Source organism: Mesoplodon densirostris, chromosome 12, assembly GCF_025265405.1.
Source record: "Mesoplodon densirostris isolate mMesDen1 chromosome 12, mMesDen1 primary haplotype, whole genome shotgun sequence".
NCBI lineage: Eukaryota > Metazoa > Chordata > Mammalia > Artiodactyla > Ziphiidae > Mesoplodon > Mesoplodon densirostris.
This window is the reverse complement of record NC_082672.1, coordinates 10,385,757-10,404,922: the sequence shown is the minus strand read 5'-3', so window position 1 is coordinate 10,404,922 and position 19,166 is coordinate 10,385,757. Positions and strand designations below refer to the sequence as shown.

General features: G+C 42.5%; 1 long non-coding RNA gene across 5 annotated transcripts; it reads right to left on the bottom strand.

Annotated features, from left to right (window-relative positions):
• Positions 1–4,821: 4,821 nt before the first annotated feature.
• LOC132500222 (uncharacterized) lies at positions 4,822–18,805 on the bottom strand. 5 transcript variants are annotated; one of them, XR_009533993.1, is made up of 4 exons: positions 18,716–18,805; positions 16,716–16,884; positions 15,180–15,234; positions 4,822–4,970 (listed from the first exon to the last, which is right to left on the bottom strand). It is a non-coding gene; the product is annotated as an uncharacterized LOC132500222 (long non-coding RNA). The 5 variants fall into 5 exon arrangements; XR_009533992.1 differs by lacking the exons at positions 4,822–4,970; positions 15,180–15,234 and adding exons at positions 11,582–12,492; positions 15,386–15,479; XR_009533989.1 differs by lacking the exon at positions 4,822–4,970 and adding an exon at positions 11,582–12,492.
• Positions 18,806–19,166: the final 361 nt, after the last annotated feature.

Sequence of the window (19,166 nt, the reverse complement as noted above, 5' to 3'; positions counted from 1 at the left end):
TCTGTGCGAGGGCTTTCTCTAGTTGTGGCAAGCGGGGCCCACTCTTCATCGCGGTGCGCAGGCCTCTCACTGTCGCGGCCTCTCTTGCTGCGGAGCACAAGCTCCAGACGCGCAGGCTCAGTAGTTGTGGCTCATGGGCCCAGTTGCTCTGTGGCATGTGGGATCCTCCCAGACCAGGGCTCGAACCCGTGTCCCCTGCATTGGCAGGCAGATTTCCAACCACTGCACCACCAGGGAAGCCCGGGAGTGTTTTTATAGCTTTTTTTGTGGGAGAGTTAGTCTGATACAAGCTACTTATTTATAGGTGTGATAGAAGTTTCCCATTCCTTAATGTTTAAAGAATACTGTGTTGTCAGAAATATGTATTATGCAAAGGGAAAGTTCTTTTGTTCCTGGGCAAGGCGTCTTGAGATGCTTATGTGTCTTCTGAGCCTCACTACTTTGTCATTTGACCTTAGGCAGATGTGGAGAGTTCTGACAATTTGGTCACAGCTTTTGTAACTTTCCATTAGTCGCTGGGGACCTGAAGTTCCTCAATCTGATCTCTTGGGAACAGAATGGTTTCTGTGGCTGCTTAGCAGCTGGGAGTGTGACTATGGAGCAATAGATGATCCTCCAAGAGTGGGCAGGGATTCCCCTTGCAGACTCCACTGGGATAAAATATGGGTTTGTGTCATCCAAAATGCAACAAGGGCAACTGGCTTAAATAAATAATTCCCTGTTAAGATATGGCCATTGCTGTGCCTCGGGAAATTGTTTCCATAGGAAACAACAATAAAAATAGCATTATTTTTAAACTGAGAAGAAATGACAATTTGTTATCCAGATTTTAAAATAACACAGAACAACAAAGGAAATGTTTGAAGATTCAGCTATATTTTGATTTTACAGCCTCCTTGCTGTATTCCTTTTTTTTTTTTTTTGCATTACACGGGCCTCTCACTGTTGTGGCCTCTCCCGTTGTGGAGCACAGGCTCCGGATGCGCAGGCTCAGCGGCCATGGCTCACGGGCCCAGCCGCTCCGTGGCATGTGGGATCTTCCCGGACCGGGGCACTAACCTGTGTCCCCTGCATCGGCAGGTGGACTCTCAACCACTGCGCCACCAGGGAAGCCCTTGCTGTATTCTTTAGATTACATTACCTGGAACCACAAAGTGGATCGTACTCCAGTGTTCATGTAAGAGGGAGGTTGGAAATAAGGGGTGTGAGTGGGTGGTAGTCCATCCTACTCTTAGGAACAATTAAAGTTGCAATCACTTTAGTATCTTATTTTATGATCATAATTTAGAGATAAGGGTTTTTTTTTCAAATTATGTAATCTTCACTGTTCTTATCATTAAACTCCTCTTCTGAAGAGATGGAGAAGAGGTAGTTCCTTGTAACCTGCATGTGCTTGAAAAAGGAATTGAAATATCTTCAGCCTTTCCTATAGGTCAAAAATATGAAACTGACACTGCAATCAAATGTTTCAATTTTTTGTCTATTGAAAGGTTTTCTTAAGTTGTTGAGGTTTCTTTCAGCTGGCTGAGTTATCAACCAACAGTCATGAGCTTTTCTTCTCAAAAGAAATAACTTGTTTTTGATAAGAGCAAATGACTCCAATTTTTCTTCAATATTTTTGACTTGTTTTCTACAGGTATCCAGAAATTACCATCTGCTTAAAGAACTATTCTAAAAACATGTCCTCTCCCTTCTGATCACAGAATTACGGACATCCGATTATGAGCAATGTGAAAAGCTAATATTTTAAAAACTGATTTATTTTAACGATTACTTTCTGCTTTCTGGTGGAGGAATTAGAGACAGATTTAGAGGAAGCAGGGTCAGATATGGGAGCTAGAGAGTCCTGGGAGAATGTACAGACGAATGGACTTTCTCATCAATGCTCATGTCACCCAATCACAGGTGTGAAATTGACCACTCAATCCTTCTATCCTCCAACTTTAAAGAGACAAAGAATTTTAGAATTTTATTTAACAGACAACAATTGAAGGTGAATTCAAATAACACCTCCATCATGGGACAGAGCTGTGCTCAGAAATGACTCCAGGGTGAATTCTGATTGCCTCAGACAATCCTCTCCTAGAAGCTGGTCAAAACAGCACTCAGAGATACCTGTCCAAAGGGAAGTGGGCTATTATCCTTGCCACAGCTGTTCGGTAATCAAAACCTCTTTGGCATCTGAGCATCTGGGCACGCCCAGCTCTGTCTGCTATTGCTAAAGAATTTCAGCACCCTGAGGGAAATACGAGATGATGGGAATAAAGAGGTTGGTGCTGGTGATGCTTTGCTGTTTAGAGATAGCTTGAAAAGAGCTGGAAGGAATAACACAAAGAAACAAAGGTTGGGGCTTCCCTGGTGGCTCAGTGGTTGAGAGTCCGCCTGCCGATGCAGGGGACACGAGTTTGTGCCCCGGTCTGGGAAGATCCCACATGCCGCGGAGCGGCTGGGCCCGTGAGCCATGGCCGCTGAGCCTGTGCTCCGCACCGGGAGAGGCCACAACAGTGAGAGGCCCGCGTACCGCAAAAAAAAAAATGAAACAAAGGTGGAAAAGCAGCTGTTATTATGATTTTGTGGTAAAAAGAATCTCCATTTATTAAAATTCTTCCTACCCCCTCAAAGCTAAAGTTTAAAGCTACCTCCTTTCAGACAACATCTGGTTGCCCCAGCAAGGAGTGAACACCTGGACCCTCTCATACAGCATTTATGTGCCACAGTTAGGTGTTGATAACTCTCTGTGTGCCTAATTTGTTTTACCAGGGTGCAGGTTCCTCAGGGGGAGATATAATGTCTAAAGTTACTTAGCGCCCTCTGTAGATCCAGAAATGACCTTAAATCAACTTGTATGATCTTGTGTGATAACTTGTGTGATCTCAAGCAAATAACGTAACTCTTCTATGCCTCAGTTTCCTCAATAAAAAAGGAATATTAAATACTCCCCTAACTGGGATTTGGGGATTATATAAAAATTAAATAAAAAATTAAGTAAAGTGTGTTGTATGCTGCTTGGCACATGATACTCCAATACATGTATTGTTTTACATATGTATATATATATACACACATTATATATATACATATAATCATATATATATATGATTGCCAAACATTGATGATATGCCATTCCAGGGCCACCTGGCTAAGGTGAAAGAAGAAAGAGCAGTGCCTGACATGCTTTCTAAACACATACCCCTCCCTCTCTCTCTCCTTCTCTTTTTGTCTGTTTAGTTTTTATTGTGTCCTCATCCCAAGGGAACCTGGCTAAGAGGTAGGGAAACTAGACAAGAAAGCACGTTCCCTAGTAGTCAAATAAGCTTATAAACATGTTCTTGCGACACTGGGAGCCCTTCTAATAACAAACCTTGCTGGCTGCTGTCATCCTCTGTGCTGTTCTAGAGGGGCTACGAAGTGATCTCATTGTCAAGGCCTTTGGTTTATAGAAACATCTTTGCCATTAATCAAAGACTACAGGCTAATTGACATCACACACTAGAATGGGTCCAGAAACATCTCAGGCACCATGCAGAATACAGCAGCTTGCTCCATGTTGCTAAGGTACTCTTCTCTGGGTTTCTAGGGTAATAGGCATCTTGACATCCCCAGGTTTGTATTCAGGCTATCCCTAGTATGATGACAGTCTGCGGCTATACCTGAAGGTCGGTAATTTCTGTCACTCTTCATGACTTTGCTGCATTCCTTGCACACTGCCCATCCTTTCCACAAACCCCTACAAACTGGCCTCACCACTCCTTCAAGCTGTTCTCGGAAGACAGCATGACCTCCTCACTTCCAAGTGCAACATCCTCCTGCTGCTAGACTCCGTGCAGACCTTCTCTGCGACGTTTCACACTGGGTAATGCCCTGTTCCTCCTAGAAGTTTGCCCTTCGTTGGCTTCTTCGGAATAACACTCCAGGTCTCTTCCTCTGGACGATCCTCCTTTGTTGCCTTTGCTCACTCCCACCTTCTGTCCCTTAAATATCAGCATTCCCCAAGGTTCTACCCTGAGCTACATTCTTTCCTTGCTCTATATATTTATTCCCACTTGAATCCATCCACTCACATGCTTATTAAAATAATGGACCAGGGGCTTCCCTGGTGGCGCAGTGGTTGAGAGTCCACCTGCCGATGCAGGGGTCATGGGTTCGTGCCCTGGTCCGGGAGGATCCCACATGCCGCGGAGCGGCTGGGCCTGTGAGCCATGGCCGCTGAGCCTGCGCGTGCGGAGCCTGTGCTCCACAACGGGAGAGGCCACAACAGTGAGAGGCCCGCGTACCGCAAAAAAAAAATAATAAAAATAAAAATAAATAAATAAAAAATAAAATAATGGACCAATATAGAAAAGCCTAACGGAGAAAGTAAAAAAAAAAAAATCACACAAAACATTAAAGGTGACATTTATCGTCTATCTATATTTATGCATATAGTTGAACGATTTTATCAAAATTGGATCATTCTATACTTGTGTTTAAATTGATAATATGGTTTGAATACTGTAGGTCAACACAGGATTTTTGCCATCACTTCAAGTGGACCATATATTTTTTTTTTTTTTTTGCGGTACGCAGGCCTCTTACTGTTGTGGCCTCTCCTGTTGCGGAGCACAGGCTCTGGACGCGCAGGCTCAGCGGCCATGGCTCACGGGCCCAGCCACTCCGCGGCATGTGGGATCTTCCCGGACCGGGGCATGAACCCGTGTCCCCTGCATCGGCAGGCGGACTCTCAACCACTGCACCACCATGGAAGCCCAGTGGACTATATTTAAGTGTATTAGTTCTTTGCTAGGGCTGACATAACAAAGTATCACAGACTGGGTGGCTTAAACAATAGAAATTTATTTTTCCACAAATCCGGAAGCTAGAAGTCTGAGATCAACGTGTCAGCAGGGTTGGTTTCTTCTGAGGTCTCTCTCGTTGGCTTGTAGATGGCCATCTTCTCTCTGTGCCTTCACATGATCTTCCTCTGTGTATGCCTATGAAAATGGATTAGGGCCTAGCATGTTTAAAGGCCGTATCTCCAAATACAGCCATATTCTGAGGTACTGGGGATTAGGATTTCAATATATGAATTTGGGTGGGAGGGGACACACTTCAGCCCATAGCACATATATTTTAAAAAACAATTCTTCATTCATACCATTTTTTTCCCAAATATTTAAACAATGCCATGAGAGTTGTCGTTCTTCCTTGGTTTTGGAATTTTCCTTTCTTGCCTTTGATTAAGGATGAATAAAGGTCCAGACCAAATGTCAGATTCCACATTAGTTACAGTATTCCTTTATCTGTGACCCCTTGCTCTATTGTGTATACCATCATTGTGGCAATTGTCTGCCTTATGGGAGTGTCTTTAGTTACCTTCTGGATGCTACATTTAATATCAGAGACTAGTTCTTACCCGTCTCTGCACTCCCATAGTCTAGCACATGCCTGGGACTCTGAGGATAGATGGATAAGATATAGCTCATCAATATTACTCAAATTTATCTTGGGTGCCCAAAGCTTTTAAGGTTCAAACCTTAAATTTTTCATATCATTTAGACTCCTCTTGTCTCCTTTTTTCTTCCCCATCTCCTCTTCTATAGTCTTGTTTTCAGCTTACAAGAGATTTTTCAAAGCTTTGCCTCAAGCTCACTGAACATCTGTGTTAATCTAGATAGTTAGATTTGTTTCACTATTAAGATACCAAAGTTAAAAAAATGGAATTTTTATTACTTACTTTCCCTTTTGCCAGGAGGATGATAAACATTTACCAGAGAAAAGTTGATTGAGATCATGGTAAGTTTTTCTTGTGATGATGGATTTACATGTAGACAGAGCCATCCATAATGGGGCCTCGACAATACTGATGTGTAACTTAGCACTTTAACCTATTTACATTTTTCTAGTAAATTAAACATGTCTTCTTCTGTTCCAGGTATTCCATTTCTTACCTGTGCTTGATAATGCCCATATTTTGCCTAAACCTCAACAATCAACCTTGCTAATAAAGTGCTGCTCTGAGTATGAGGGTGTCCCTCATCAACAGAGGACAAAGCCACAGAGTGAGAATTATAACTAATTCTCACTAATTATAGAATAGGAAATGTCAAAAGAGAAAGTCCCTTACATTTGGTGGTTTCCAGAGGATAGATTTTTAACTGAGAAAAATATATTGTTTGGAAATTCTTTTATTCATTTCTAAATAAACTGGGGTATGGAGATAAAAAGGTAATCCTGTTCTTCCAAAAAATATTAAGAAATACTGCAGGAATATAAAAAAGTTTAGATAATGATATAATAAAGATATAAAAACTCCTTCCTATCAGCCATGCAGCTTGGACTCCTGATCCTCGTTTTCTTCTTTCCTTCCTCCTTCTCTTGCAAAAAGAATACCCTGAATTTTGTGTTTAGCATGCCTTAGGGTTTTGGGGGGAATTTTAGTATATACTTATATATGTATATAATCATAAACAGTATATCCTGTAGTAATTCATATAAAAGATATATTTTTGTGACCTTCAGCAAATTTCTCTTTTCATTCAATATATTTTTGAAATTTATGTTTATTATTATAGTTTTAATTATTCCATTTCACTCTATATAATATTCTATTGAATAAATAGCTCACAATTTATTTACCTAATCCCCTATTAATGGACATATAGGCTATTTCAAGTTTTAATTTTTTTTTACTATTTAAAAAACAACAGGGGCCTCCCTGGTGGCGCAGTGGTTGAGAGTCCACCTGCCGATGCAGGGGATACAGGTTCGTGCCCCGGTCTGGGAGGATCCCATATGCCGCGGAGCGGCTGGGCCCGTGAGCCATGGCCGCTGGGCCTGCGCTTCCGGAGCCTGTGCTCCGCAACGGGAGAGGCCACAACAGTGAGAGGCCCACATACCGCAAAAAGAAAAAAAAAAAAAAAACAACAGGACTTTCCTGGTGGCGCAGTGGTTAGGAATCCACCTGCCAATGCAGTGGACACGGGTTTGATCCCTGGTCCAGGAAGATCCCACATGTCGCGGAGCAACAAAGCCCATGTGTCACAACTACTGAGCCTGCGCTCCAGAGCCCGCGAGCCACAACTACTGAAGCCCGAGTGCCTACAGCCTGGGCTCTGCAACAAGAGAAGCCACCGCAATGAGAAGCCCAGGCACCACAACGAAGAATAACCCCCACTCACTGCAACTGGAGAAAGCCTGCATGCAGCAATGAAGACCTAATGCAGCCATAAATAAATAAATAAATAAATAAAAATTTTTTTAAAGGTAAGCTTTATAAGAAATAAGAAAATAAAAATAAATAACAACAACAATGCTTCAGTGAATGCTCTTGTACCTGTCTTCCTAATAGTACTAAAGGCCTAGATGGAGGCAGTATATAAGAATTCTATTGTTTCACTTCCTCACCAGCAGTGGTATTCTTTCAATCATGGTTATTCATCATCATCAACATTTACATAAAGACTGTGACAAGTATGCATATTTTAATCCCTACAGAAACTACTAAAAAAATAAGGCAAAGAGGAATAGGTTAAAAGCCCATCGATGAGTTAAAATGGAATATTGAATTTTTTTTTGATAAAACCAAAAGGAGTAACAAAGAATCAAAATATCAGAGCAGACAAATAGAAAACAAATAAAAATGGTAGACCTAAATCCAACCATATCCATAATTACATTAAATATACATGTACTAAACACTCTCATTAAAAACAGAGACTGTCAGATGAGGTAAAAAAGCAAGACTTAAGTACATGCTGTTTAATAAATTACCTTTATGTAAAGTTTCAGAGGACTTGAAAGTCAAATAATGGAAAAATATGTACCGTGCAAACAGTACACATAAGAAAACTGAGCTGGCAAATTAATACTATAAAAAATGACTTCAAGACAAGGAATATAACCAGAGAAAAGAAGAACACTTATAACAACAAAATGGTCAATTCATTGGGAATATATAACAGTTAAACAATTATAAATGTATATGCTCCTAATTACAAGGCTTAAAAAACATGAAGCAAAAACTGATAGAACTAAAGGGAAAGTAGACAAAACATTGCTGGAGATTTTAACACCTACCTCTCAGTAACTGTTAGGACAACCAGAGAAAACAGTAAGGGTGTAAAAGACCTGGCAAAATTATCAACCATCTTGAACTAGTTGACATTTAAAGAACACCACACATAAGAATGGCAGAAACACATTCTTTCCAAGTGCACCTGGAATCGTAACAGGCTGACCATATGCTTGAAAATAAAACGAGTTCCAATAAATTTAAAAGGATTGAAATCTTACAGCCCATTCTCTGATCTCAAAATTATTAAATTAAAAGTCAGGGGGCTTCCCTGGTGGCACAGTGGTTGAGAGTCCGCCTGCCGATGCAAGGGACACAGGTTCGTGCCCCGGTCCGGGAAGATCCCACATGACGTGGAGCGGCTGGGCCTGTGAGCAATGCCACTGAGCCTGTGCTCTGCCAAGGGAGAGGCCACAACAGTGAGAGGCCCGCATACAACAACAACAACAAAAAAAAGTCAGTAACTCTAAGATACTTAGAAATTTAACAACTCAATTCTAAATAAACCATGGATAAAAGAAGAAATCACAAGGACAATTAGAAGATACTTTGAATTATGATAATAAAGATACAACGTATCAAATTTTGTGGGATGTAGCTAAGGAGATTCTTGGAGGGAAGTTTATAGTTTTAAATATTTATATTAGAAAAGAAAAAAGGTTTACAATCAATCTAAGGTTCTACCTTAAGAATCTAGAAGAATATGAACAAATTAAACCCAAAGTAAATAGATGGAAGGTAATTATAAAGGTAAGAACAGACATAAACGAAATAGAAAATAAACAATAGCTTAAATTAACAAGGCAAAAATTTGGTTTTCTGAAAAAAAATAATAAAACTGATAAACCCTTAGCAAGATTGATTAAGAAAATTGCCAGTATCTACAATAAATGATCTTATGGACATTAAATAAATAATGACAGAATATTATGAACAAACTTATGCCAATATATCCAACAACTTAAATGAAATAGAAAAATTTCTTTAACAGTATAACTTACCCAAACTGACACAAGATGAAATAAAAAATAAGAGTAGTTCTATACCTTTTGAAGACATTGAGTTTGATATCATAATCTTTTCCTCAAATAGAACTCCAGAACCAAATAATTAGCTGGTGAATTCTATCAAACATTTAATAAATAAACAATACCAACCCTACCAAACCTTCTCAAAAAAATAGATGAAGAAACAATTCCCATCTTGTTTTTATGAGGTCAGGAGAATCCTGAACTCAAACTTGACAAAGACATGACCTCCCCCAACCCCCGCAAAAAAAAAAATCAGTAGCCAATAACTCTCATTAACATAGATGTAAGTTTTTTCACAAAATATTAGTAATCCAAATCCAATAATATATGAAAAGGACAATGCATTTTGACCAAATGAGGATTATGTTAGAAATGTAAATTTTAGCATTCAATTATCAATCAATGTAATACGTCATACTAACAGAATAAAGGAGAAAATGAATTATCTCAATAGGTGCAGAAAGAATATCTTACAAAATTCAGCATCCATATATATAAGAACTCTCAGCAAACCAGTAGTAGAGGGAAACCTCCTCAACCTGATAAAGGCATCTATAAAAATCCCAAAGGTAACATCATATTTAATGATGACATAGTTGTTGCTTTACCCCCAACATTGGGAACATGCAAGGATGTACACTTTTTTTTCTCTAAAACAAAACAAAAGAACTGTAAATCATTAATTAACTCTAGTTTGCTGGTTTGCTTTTCATGGTGGCACGGGTTAGCAGTTCCAAAACTTTTTTGTACTCTAGACTTGAAGAAATGAATAAATACATTGAGAATAATGGAAGGAATGAGCTACAAATATAGAAAGTGAGAAGCATGCATTACAGCTTGTAGTTTTTGATTGGAAGTGCATTTTATCAGTTTGAAAACATGGTTTTTAGCATTGACAAAAATAAATATCTGTGCCTATGTTTTAATATATATATAAATAGACAGAGATATATAAACACATATGTGTTTTCCACTAAAAGGAACTAGGACCCCTTGGAGAAATGACAGATTGCAGGGCTGGGACAGGAAAAGTACAGGGGGAGCCTGGAACATCTGACTGAGGCAGTTATGGAAGCAAGTGCTCAAGGAGTGACTGGGTCATGTCAAATTTCACAGGAGTTAGCATGAAGGGGCTCATGCTAGCCAAACCTGGAACAGTTTGAACGTCAAAATAACTATTGACAGATTATAGTTGTAGTTATTTATAACTAAACAATAGATTAGGGCTTCCCTGGTGGTGCAGTGGTTGAGAATCTACCCGCCAATGCAGGGGACATGGGTTCGAGCCCTGGTCTGGGAAGATCCCACATGCCGCGGAGCAACTGGGCCCGTGAGCCACAGCTACTGAGCCTGCGCGTCTGGAGCCTGTGCTCTGCAACAAGAGAGGCCGCGATAGTGAGAGGCCCACGTACTGTGATGAATAGTGGCCCCCGCTTGCCACAACTAAGGAAAGCCCTCGCACAGAAACGAAGACCCAACACAGCCAAAAATAAATAAATTAATTAAAAAGAAAAAAACAATAGATTATATCCCATTGAATAATAAAAGTATCTATGAGGCCACACTGATATAAATAAACCAGTGAATCAATAAATAAATGGGGAAGAAAAGAAAGGTCTTTCTTATGCCAACAAAAGAGGGTGGGGGGAGAGAGAAAGATAAAGGAAAAAAAGAAGGAAGGAAGGGAGGAAAGGGAAGGAAATAGAATCAAGAAATCAATAGATACTAAAATTAGTAGGTGAGAGTTTGATGAAGAACAAGACATTTGCAGTCTTTGTATTTATTAACTACAAAGGAAAATAACAACTTTTTATTAGAAAAACCTAGTGGAACCTCCTTACCCTAGTAATCAAAATGAACATCATGAATATTGGGACAAACCAGCACCATGGACCTTTGAACCTGATGCTGAGAAAGACACATCACTTCCCACCAAAAATGCATAACCTGATTTTTCTTCAACATATCTAAATGAGCTAAACAGAAAGGTGGAAAACAATCTTAGCTTAATAACAAAAAACCAAAAACCAAATTGTACCTATGTTGTTCCAGAAAAGATGTAAGATAGCTAAAGTAAAAGTTGACATTTTAAAATTATTTTAAACCCAGAAATAAGTCTGTACTACAACAAATTAAACTGTCTCTTAAGGTGAACTATTACTACAGGAACAACAGAAAGTTATAAAAATGAAAATTTCTTTAAAAAATATTTGTATCTTTATCTTATTAGATCATCTATAATTAAGAATATGCTGGATATTTTTATACCCCAAATAGGGACAATCTTCAGGTTTCACTAATGTACAGTTATGCAGATGTTTGTAGGAGAAAAAGGACACACCGGTTTTCTGAATTAGCAGTTAGGCTATTGACCCCCCCCCGAAGAAGTCCTTCTGAGTAGACACACTTATAAAGGTCTCAATCTCCTTTGAGATTGAAAGAGAATGATATAAATGGTGAAAACTGATGAGAAAAGGGAAAATAATAAGAATGCCAGTAATACCTGCTTATGAGTTTACTACTGACAAGCACTTTCACATATTTTTTTGATCTCACAACTAACACTTGAGGTGGGTAGGTTTCAGTTATTCATTCCAGTGAGGTTTTTATTTCCCACAAATGCCAAGGATGCCAAGGAAAGTTTGTTCTTGGATTTGGTTTCTATGTATTCAGAAAATAAATAAAAGTCAAACAAGTTTTTTTACTGACTAGCTTTAGTTCAGAAATAGCATTAGACATTTCTCAAAATCCATTCTTTACAGAGGAGACAAGAAATTTCTGAAATCCACTTTGGATTCTTCTGGAATTCTTTCTGACTAAGCAGCATTTTTAGTTAAGAGAAGTGTTTCTTTGTTTTGCTCATGTCCTTTGAGGAGCAAATGGGTATTGACTGTCCAGATGTAGGTGTTCTGAAAACCAGGCTGGGCTCTCGCCATTGGAACCAGAATTGCAGAACTCAGAACTTTAGTCTCTGTGTCTTCCTGCAAGGGTTAAATCTGAGGAGTGGTAGAATTGTTTCTCATCGTCCATAGGATGCTTCTCCTTTTCCTGTTATTTTACCAGTTAGTGTTCTGATGCATATTTTACAAGTAATCAACAAAATAGTTTTGGAGCCTTTCTACTTCTTCATAATTTTTGCTTCTTTAAACCTGAGTGCATATTTATTTTGCTTCTCAATTAATAAGTGTCTGTACTTTGGGGTGTCAGTTTAGCCTTGGGCTGGAGACACATTCCAGCTTTATCCAGCAGCTGCAGCTGGAAGCAGTATGGACATGCTTCTTCGAAATCCTGCGAGGAACTGCAGGCCCAGAGGCAGCGGCAGGTGTGACCCACGCAGGTATCTTGTAGTTTCAGCAACGTTGCCTTCATGCCTGTGGCTGAAACCTGATGAGAGCCCCACTGTGGATTACACTGTGAAGAAATGCCAGTCGAACCCAAATGGAGTGACATTGTACAAAATAAGTGGCCTAAACTCTTCTAAAATGTCAAGACCAAGAAACTAAAAGAAAGGAGGTAGAACTGTTCCATATTGAAGGAGTAAGCGCTAGGTATGAAACCTGGGCTGGATCTTGAACTAGAAAAGATTAACTATAAAGGACATTATTCAGACAATTGATGAAATTGGATTATGGACTGCATATATGTGTATATACAGTTTGCCTATAATTATATGAGCCTGGAGAAGGATATATACTAAATTGTTAACATTGGTTACTTGGGAAACAGTAGGGGTTAGGGATGAAGGGGAAAAATACCACACTTTAAAAAAGCATACAGGATGAACAGGACGCATGACACGATTCCATTTTTATTAAATGATACGTGTGTGGGGACTTCCCTGGTGGCGCAGTGGTTAAGAATCCACCTGCCAATGCAGGGGACACGGGTTTGAGCCCTGGTCTGGGAAGATCCCACATGCCACAGAGCAGATAAGCCTGTGTGCCACAACTACTGAAGCCTGTGGGCCTAGAGCCCATGCTTCACAACAAGAGAAGCCACCGCAATGAGAAGCCCATGCACCGCGATGAAGAGTAGCCCCCGCTTGCCCGCACACAGCAATGAAGACCCAACACAGCCAAAAAATTAATTAATTAATTGATAAATTAAATAAATCTATATTAAAAAAAAATCTGCCTGCCAAGGCAGGGGACACGGGTTCGAGCCCTGGTCCAGGAAGATCCCACAAGCTGCGGAGCAACTAAGCTTGTGTACCACAACTACTGAGCCTGCGCTCTAGAGCCCGCGAGCCATAACTACTGAGCCTGCGCGCCTAGAGCCCGTGCTCTGCAACAAGAGAAGCCATCGCAATGAGAAGCCCACATGCTGCAACGAAGAGTAGCCCCACCTCACCGCAACCAGAGAAAGCCTGTGTACAGCAACGAAGACCCAACGCAGCCAAAAATAAATAAATAAAATAAATTTGTATATAAAAAACATGATGCGTGTGTGGATAAAATGAATTACATAACAGATGGTCAACAAAATGTTAATGACTGTTATCTTAAGGTAATGGGAATTTGAACAACTTTTACATTTTTCATATTTATGTGTAAGAAAATTTTTTGTAATACAATGGTTTCGATGCACATGAACTATTTTTATTAAAATCCTAAAAAGTAACTTTTTGGTGTTAAAAGAGCCAAGAAAAAGTCATTGGGGAAATTATAAGTACATTTTGGATTAAATTTTTTCTGCCTCATCCAATTTTTTTCTTGCAGTGCTGAGTTTATTAAACATCTTACGTGTTTTGACACAAGATGTTCCCAGATGTGCTGAGCACATGTAAAACTTGGAGCAAACTCTCTGGGTTGGAAGGAATTAGGGTGCCTGATTCTCTGAGGAATTTTGTCTGCTATGGGAGCTTCGGCAATTATTTCCTGAGCTAATTCCTGAATTACCACCCCTGAACTCTCAAAAGACATCCCCTTCTGACATTTTCAAAGTTCTCCTTCTAGGACTGGGTCCCTTTGACTTACGTACTTTTTTTTTTTTTTTTTTTTTTTTGCGGTACACAGGCCTCTCACTGTTGTGGCCTCTCCCGTTGCGGAGCACAGGCTCCGGACGCGCAGGCTCAGCGGCCACGGCTCACGGGCCCGGCCGCTCCGCGGCATGCGGGGTCCTCCCAGACCGGGGCACGAACCCGCGTCCCCTGCATCGGCAGGTGGACGCTCAACAACCGCGCTACCAGGGAAGCCCTGACTTACATATTTTGACCACACAGGTGCACACTTATCTTGGCCTCGAAAGGTATATAAATCACCTGTCTTGGGATCTGAATGTCTTCCCCCTTCACCGTGGATAAGACCGTACTTTCTCCTGGCTGCCTGGAGGTATTCTGAGAATGACCGAGGTGGGTTTGTGGAATGCTCAGGTGAAAGGAACAAAGCTCTAATTTTGTTAATAATGTAACCCCCGTTGTCGGTAAACCCACTGAGGCAGATGAGAACAAGGAAAGATGCGCTGGAATCAAAGATACCGCCAACACTGAAGGGAGGGACAGCCTGGTGCTCTTAGGGTTCACGGCTGTGGAAGCTTTAGGAGCGTGGCCCAATGTAAAGAAGATGAAGAGTTAATGCTCCCATAAGGACCTCCCAGCTAATAACAGATGGGTTGGTGGACAAAGTTCAGCAAACTCGCCCTTCAGGTGGGGAAACTGTGAGGCAGGGTCTGTACCACCTCCCACAGTTGTCTGGAGGGTCTGAGCTCCAGCCGCCCACAGTGGCAGCTTCTCCATGCAAGCTTTATAGGCTCACCCCTCCCTAGCTCACTTCCTGTCTCAGCAGTGGTTTATGGAATCCTCTCCCAAGTAAAGTATTTGCTCTTGAATCCTTGTCAATTCCACTCTAACTGGAGACATCATGTGTTTTCCCACCCTTCCCATCTCCTTGAGATACTAACCCCTCTTGCCCTGCCTATCATATTGTCAGAGTCCTGGATCTCACTTTGCTACAGTCTAGGCCTCATAGATCTCCCTTTCCGCTGAAATCAAGATACTCTTCCCTACTCAGCTGGCAGTGAGTCAGACACAGTATACTCTTCCACTGTGTAGTGGAATCAGACATGCATACCTGGCCATCAATCCTGACTCCGTTACTTACCAGCTGTGAAACCCTGGGCAAATCACCTAACCTCTCTGATCTTCAGTTGTCTCCGCTGTGAAAGAAAGGTAACATTCCTTACCTTGTCAGGTTATCCTTTTGATTTAATAAGCTAAATGTATAAAGAATCAGTATATTGCCTAATACAAGAAGATATTCCAGAAATGATAGTGATTTTTATTACATAATTTTCTTCCATTACTTACTTTCTTATGTGTCTCCATCTTGTTTTCCCAACTAGACTGTAGCTTCTCTGCCATATTCAACTTCTTTATCACAATGCCTTGCACATGACGGGCACTAAATAATCATTAGTTATCAGTTTTCTAAAGCTTTAAATCAGAGGATTCACTCTTTCAATTCAAGATTCATTTATGAATTATTTGTTATTGTGAGGCATTCTCAAGGAACTTTTTGCAGGTAACTCCTTTTCCGGGCCTCAAATTTTCTCATATAAAAAACAAATGTTTTGGTCTATAATTCTAGATGCACTGAGGTCCTTCTAGCATTAAAGTTTGGAAGCTATATACTCCTGAGGGCAAGTACTGTATGTTACTCTCCTTCCTGACCCTTCCACACTTACTATAATGGTGGTCACAGATTAAGTGACTTCCCAGTGCACGGAGAATAGATTCCAGGTGCTTCACCCAGCCTTTCCTCTAACTTTCATCCTGTCCCTCACTCCATTCCAGCCAGACTGTGTTTACTTTGCACCCCTAGAATTTTCCAAGCTTGATCTGCCTTGAGGTCTTTGTACTTGCTGTTTCTTACCATTTGGCTCTCTGCTCAAGTGTCTCCTCCACGGAGGTCTCTCACTCCACCCCAGTCTCTCTATCCAACAACCCTGCTCTGTTTTTTTGTTCATGTCACGTCTCTCTGAAATTGTCTTATCATTTAGTCATTTATTTCCCATTTTTGGTTTGCATTTTATTTGCATTTATTGTTTTTTCTCTCCACCTCTCCCTCTAGCCCCCAAATATAAACTTCTATCTTGGATCCTTTTATATCCCTGCTGCAAAAAAAATACTTCGTACAAACTAGACCCCTAAATAATTGAGAAATGACTGAATAAACTCTACCACACCTTACAGGGTAGTTTTTAGGTGGTGAGTTAAAATCCATGGCTGTCATGCCAGGTTCTAGTGAATTTAAGTATATGTCCTAAGCTAATTAATTGCCATAGGTCTGAGTAAACATGGAGTAGGAAGAAACAAGGAATTCTTAGGAAGACAACTGCAAACAATCATATCAGCTTATCTAGAAACTTGCTGGCAGTGGGAAATTTAGAGATAATTTTTAAAGATGTAATTCATTTCTTTTTATTACGGAAAATTTCAAACATAAACATGGACCCTCTTGTGCACGGTGGTGGACAAACCCTAGGGTAGCCGCTCATCCTAGTATTCAAACCCTTGTAATATCCCTTCCCCGAGTGTGCTCATCCTAGTATTTACACCCGTGTAATATCCCTTTCCCTGTGACTTGCTTTCTAACGGATAGAGTATGGCACATTTGATGTCACCTCTGTGTGATTACCTTGTGTTATATGAGATTCCATCTTGCTAGCAGACTTGCTCTGGAGACTCTCCTTGCTGACTTGATGAAGTAAGTGGCCGTGCTGGCCCATGAATGCCAGGTGCCACCTAGGAATTGAGGGCAGTCTCCAGTGGACAGCCAGCAAAAGCCAAGGTCTTCAGTCCTACAGCTGCAAAGAAATGAATTCTGCCTGTGACCCAAGTGAACATGGAAGCTGATTCTTTTCCAATTGAGCCTCCAGATGAGAATGCAGCCTAGTCAACACCTTGATGGCAGGTGTGAGACCCTAAGCAGATGACCCAAGTGCCTGGACACCTGACCCACAGAAACTGAGATAATAAATCTGTGTTGTTTTAAGCTTCTAGGTTTGTGATAATTTGCTGCCACAGATAACTAATAAAGATATATCTATCACCCAACATAAACAATTTTCAAGTTTGCCGATATCTATATCCTCATGTTTTTGGGGGGTGGATGGGCTGGACTGTTTTAAAGCACATGCAGATATTTTTGTATGTTTCTCTAACAGAGAAGGACTATTAAAAAGCATAACCATGATACCAGAAAAATTAAGGGCTTAATTGAGAACAAGAATAGGAGTCTTTTTTTCAAGCAACCAAGTCAATGTATTTAATAAATTAACTGGATACCTGGAGAAAAGGTGCTTGCAATAAATCAAATAACATCCTGTTGATCCCATGAGCTAAAGGATAGGAGAGCATGGGAGAGTTTTCACTTGAACTGTCTGAGGTTTGCCAGTTGTTTTTTTAAAAATCAGTACAGCCGCAGAGTACTTAATTGTCCCTACAATGTGCTCATTGGTCATACAATATCTAAAACCATTCGGACCCATTTCTGACTAAGCTCCTACCCATTCCCCTAACTTGCTTTAGAATGGATCCTGGTAAATACCGTTTTTATTCATAACTCCTTATAATTTCATGTCCTACTCGAATTGCCATTCCCACCACTTTTTCCTTACTACAGGAAGCTCTTCCCAACTGGCCCTAGTTCTTTTCCTCTCTTGGATAAACCAATCTCATTTCCCTTTGACACCGCTCACCTAGGCAGCGCTTAATAAGTGAAATTCTCAGGGCTCTGTGTTCAATCCCATCTCTACCACCCGGGCGGTTTGTGATCTCTGGCAAGTAGTCGGCTGGATACAATAGTGCCTCGCAGGGCTGTCGTGAAGATTAGATAAAGAACGTGTGTAACGTGTGAAGCGCCCAGCACCGAAAAGGCGCAGCCGAACCGCAGCCCTTCCCTTTGTTGGTTTTCATCTCCAACCAAAGAGCACCAGAACGCTCAGCACCGCGCCTCTCCCGCCCTCGTCGCGGAGGATGCAGGGATTTGTAGTTTTTTGGTCCCCTAGTCGCGTTTCCTCTCGGAGCCGGACGGCGAGAGGAAGAACTACACGTCCCAATGGGCCGTGAAAGGAAATTGGGGCGCGGAAAACCGATCGTCCCTGCCCCGTCTTCGCTCTCGAGGCCCACCGGCTGTGCCCACGGCGGGAGGGTTCAGACCCCGCTGCAAAGCCAGGGCCGAGCGCACGAGCAGATCCACGGGGACAGTCGGGCGGGGCGGGAGATCACAGCGGTGGCCCCTCTGCCGCCGTGGGAGCTCGCGGGGGGGAAAGGAGAGAAATAAAGCGAGCAAATTGTGAGCGCCCGTGTCGGAGAAGTGAGAAAGGGCAGGGGAAGCAGCAACGCACGCAGAGCCTGGCTGCCACGGGGCTTGTCCTCCAGGAGGGACCCAGGGCGCTTCGCTGTCCCCTCCTCCCCGCGGGAAGCCTGGAAACCCGGCCTGGAAGCTGGCCGGGCACGGAGACTCCCGCCCGCAGCCCCCATCCCGGAGTCCGGCCCGCCTCGTGCAGCGCCTCCCCATCCTGTCGCCAGGGCACCCCCAACCCACTCCCGGGCAGCAGCAGAGCCCCCGCCACTCGAGCACGCGCCCCGCTGGGGGAGGGAGAGGAAGAGTCGGGGCGGGCAGGGGAGGGTCACCTTTCCGCGCCGGTTCCTCGGGTCCCCCGGAGTCGCCAGAATGGGTTTGCGTGTTGCTGCGTAAATGTGTGTCCCGAGGCGGCAGCGGCCGCCGGGAATAAACCGGGAGAAGCCGGGAAGCGGACAGAAGTCTGTGGGAATGCGCGCGGCGGGGCATCAGGTGCCCGGCCGGAGAGGCCCTCGGGCGATGCCGGAGGGAGTCCAGCGCCCGCCCCAGGGCCTCGCCTGCCCTGCTGGTGGGCACGGGGGCGGGGGACCCTTCCGAGCCCGTGCGGGCTTCGCCCGAGAGAAGGAGGAGCCGGAGGAGGAGCCCGGCGGGCGAGGCGCGGGCCGCCGCCCACCGGGCCGGTAGGAGGCGGACCAGCTCGGAGCGACGCGCGCGCGCCGGTGCTCATCCTCGCAAACAAGTGTCTGTGGCGTTCGCCCCGCGGCCCAGAGACGCGCTCCGCCG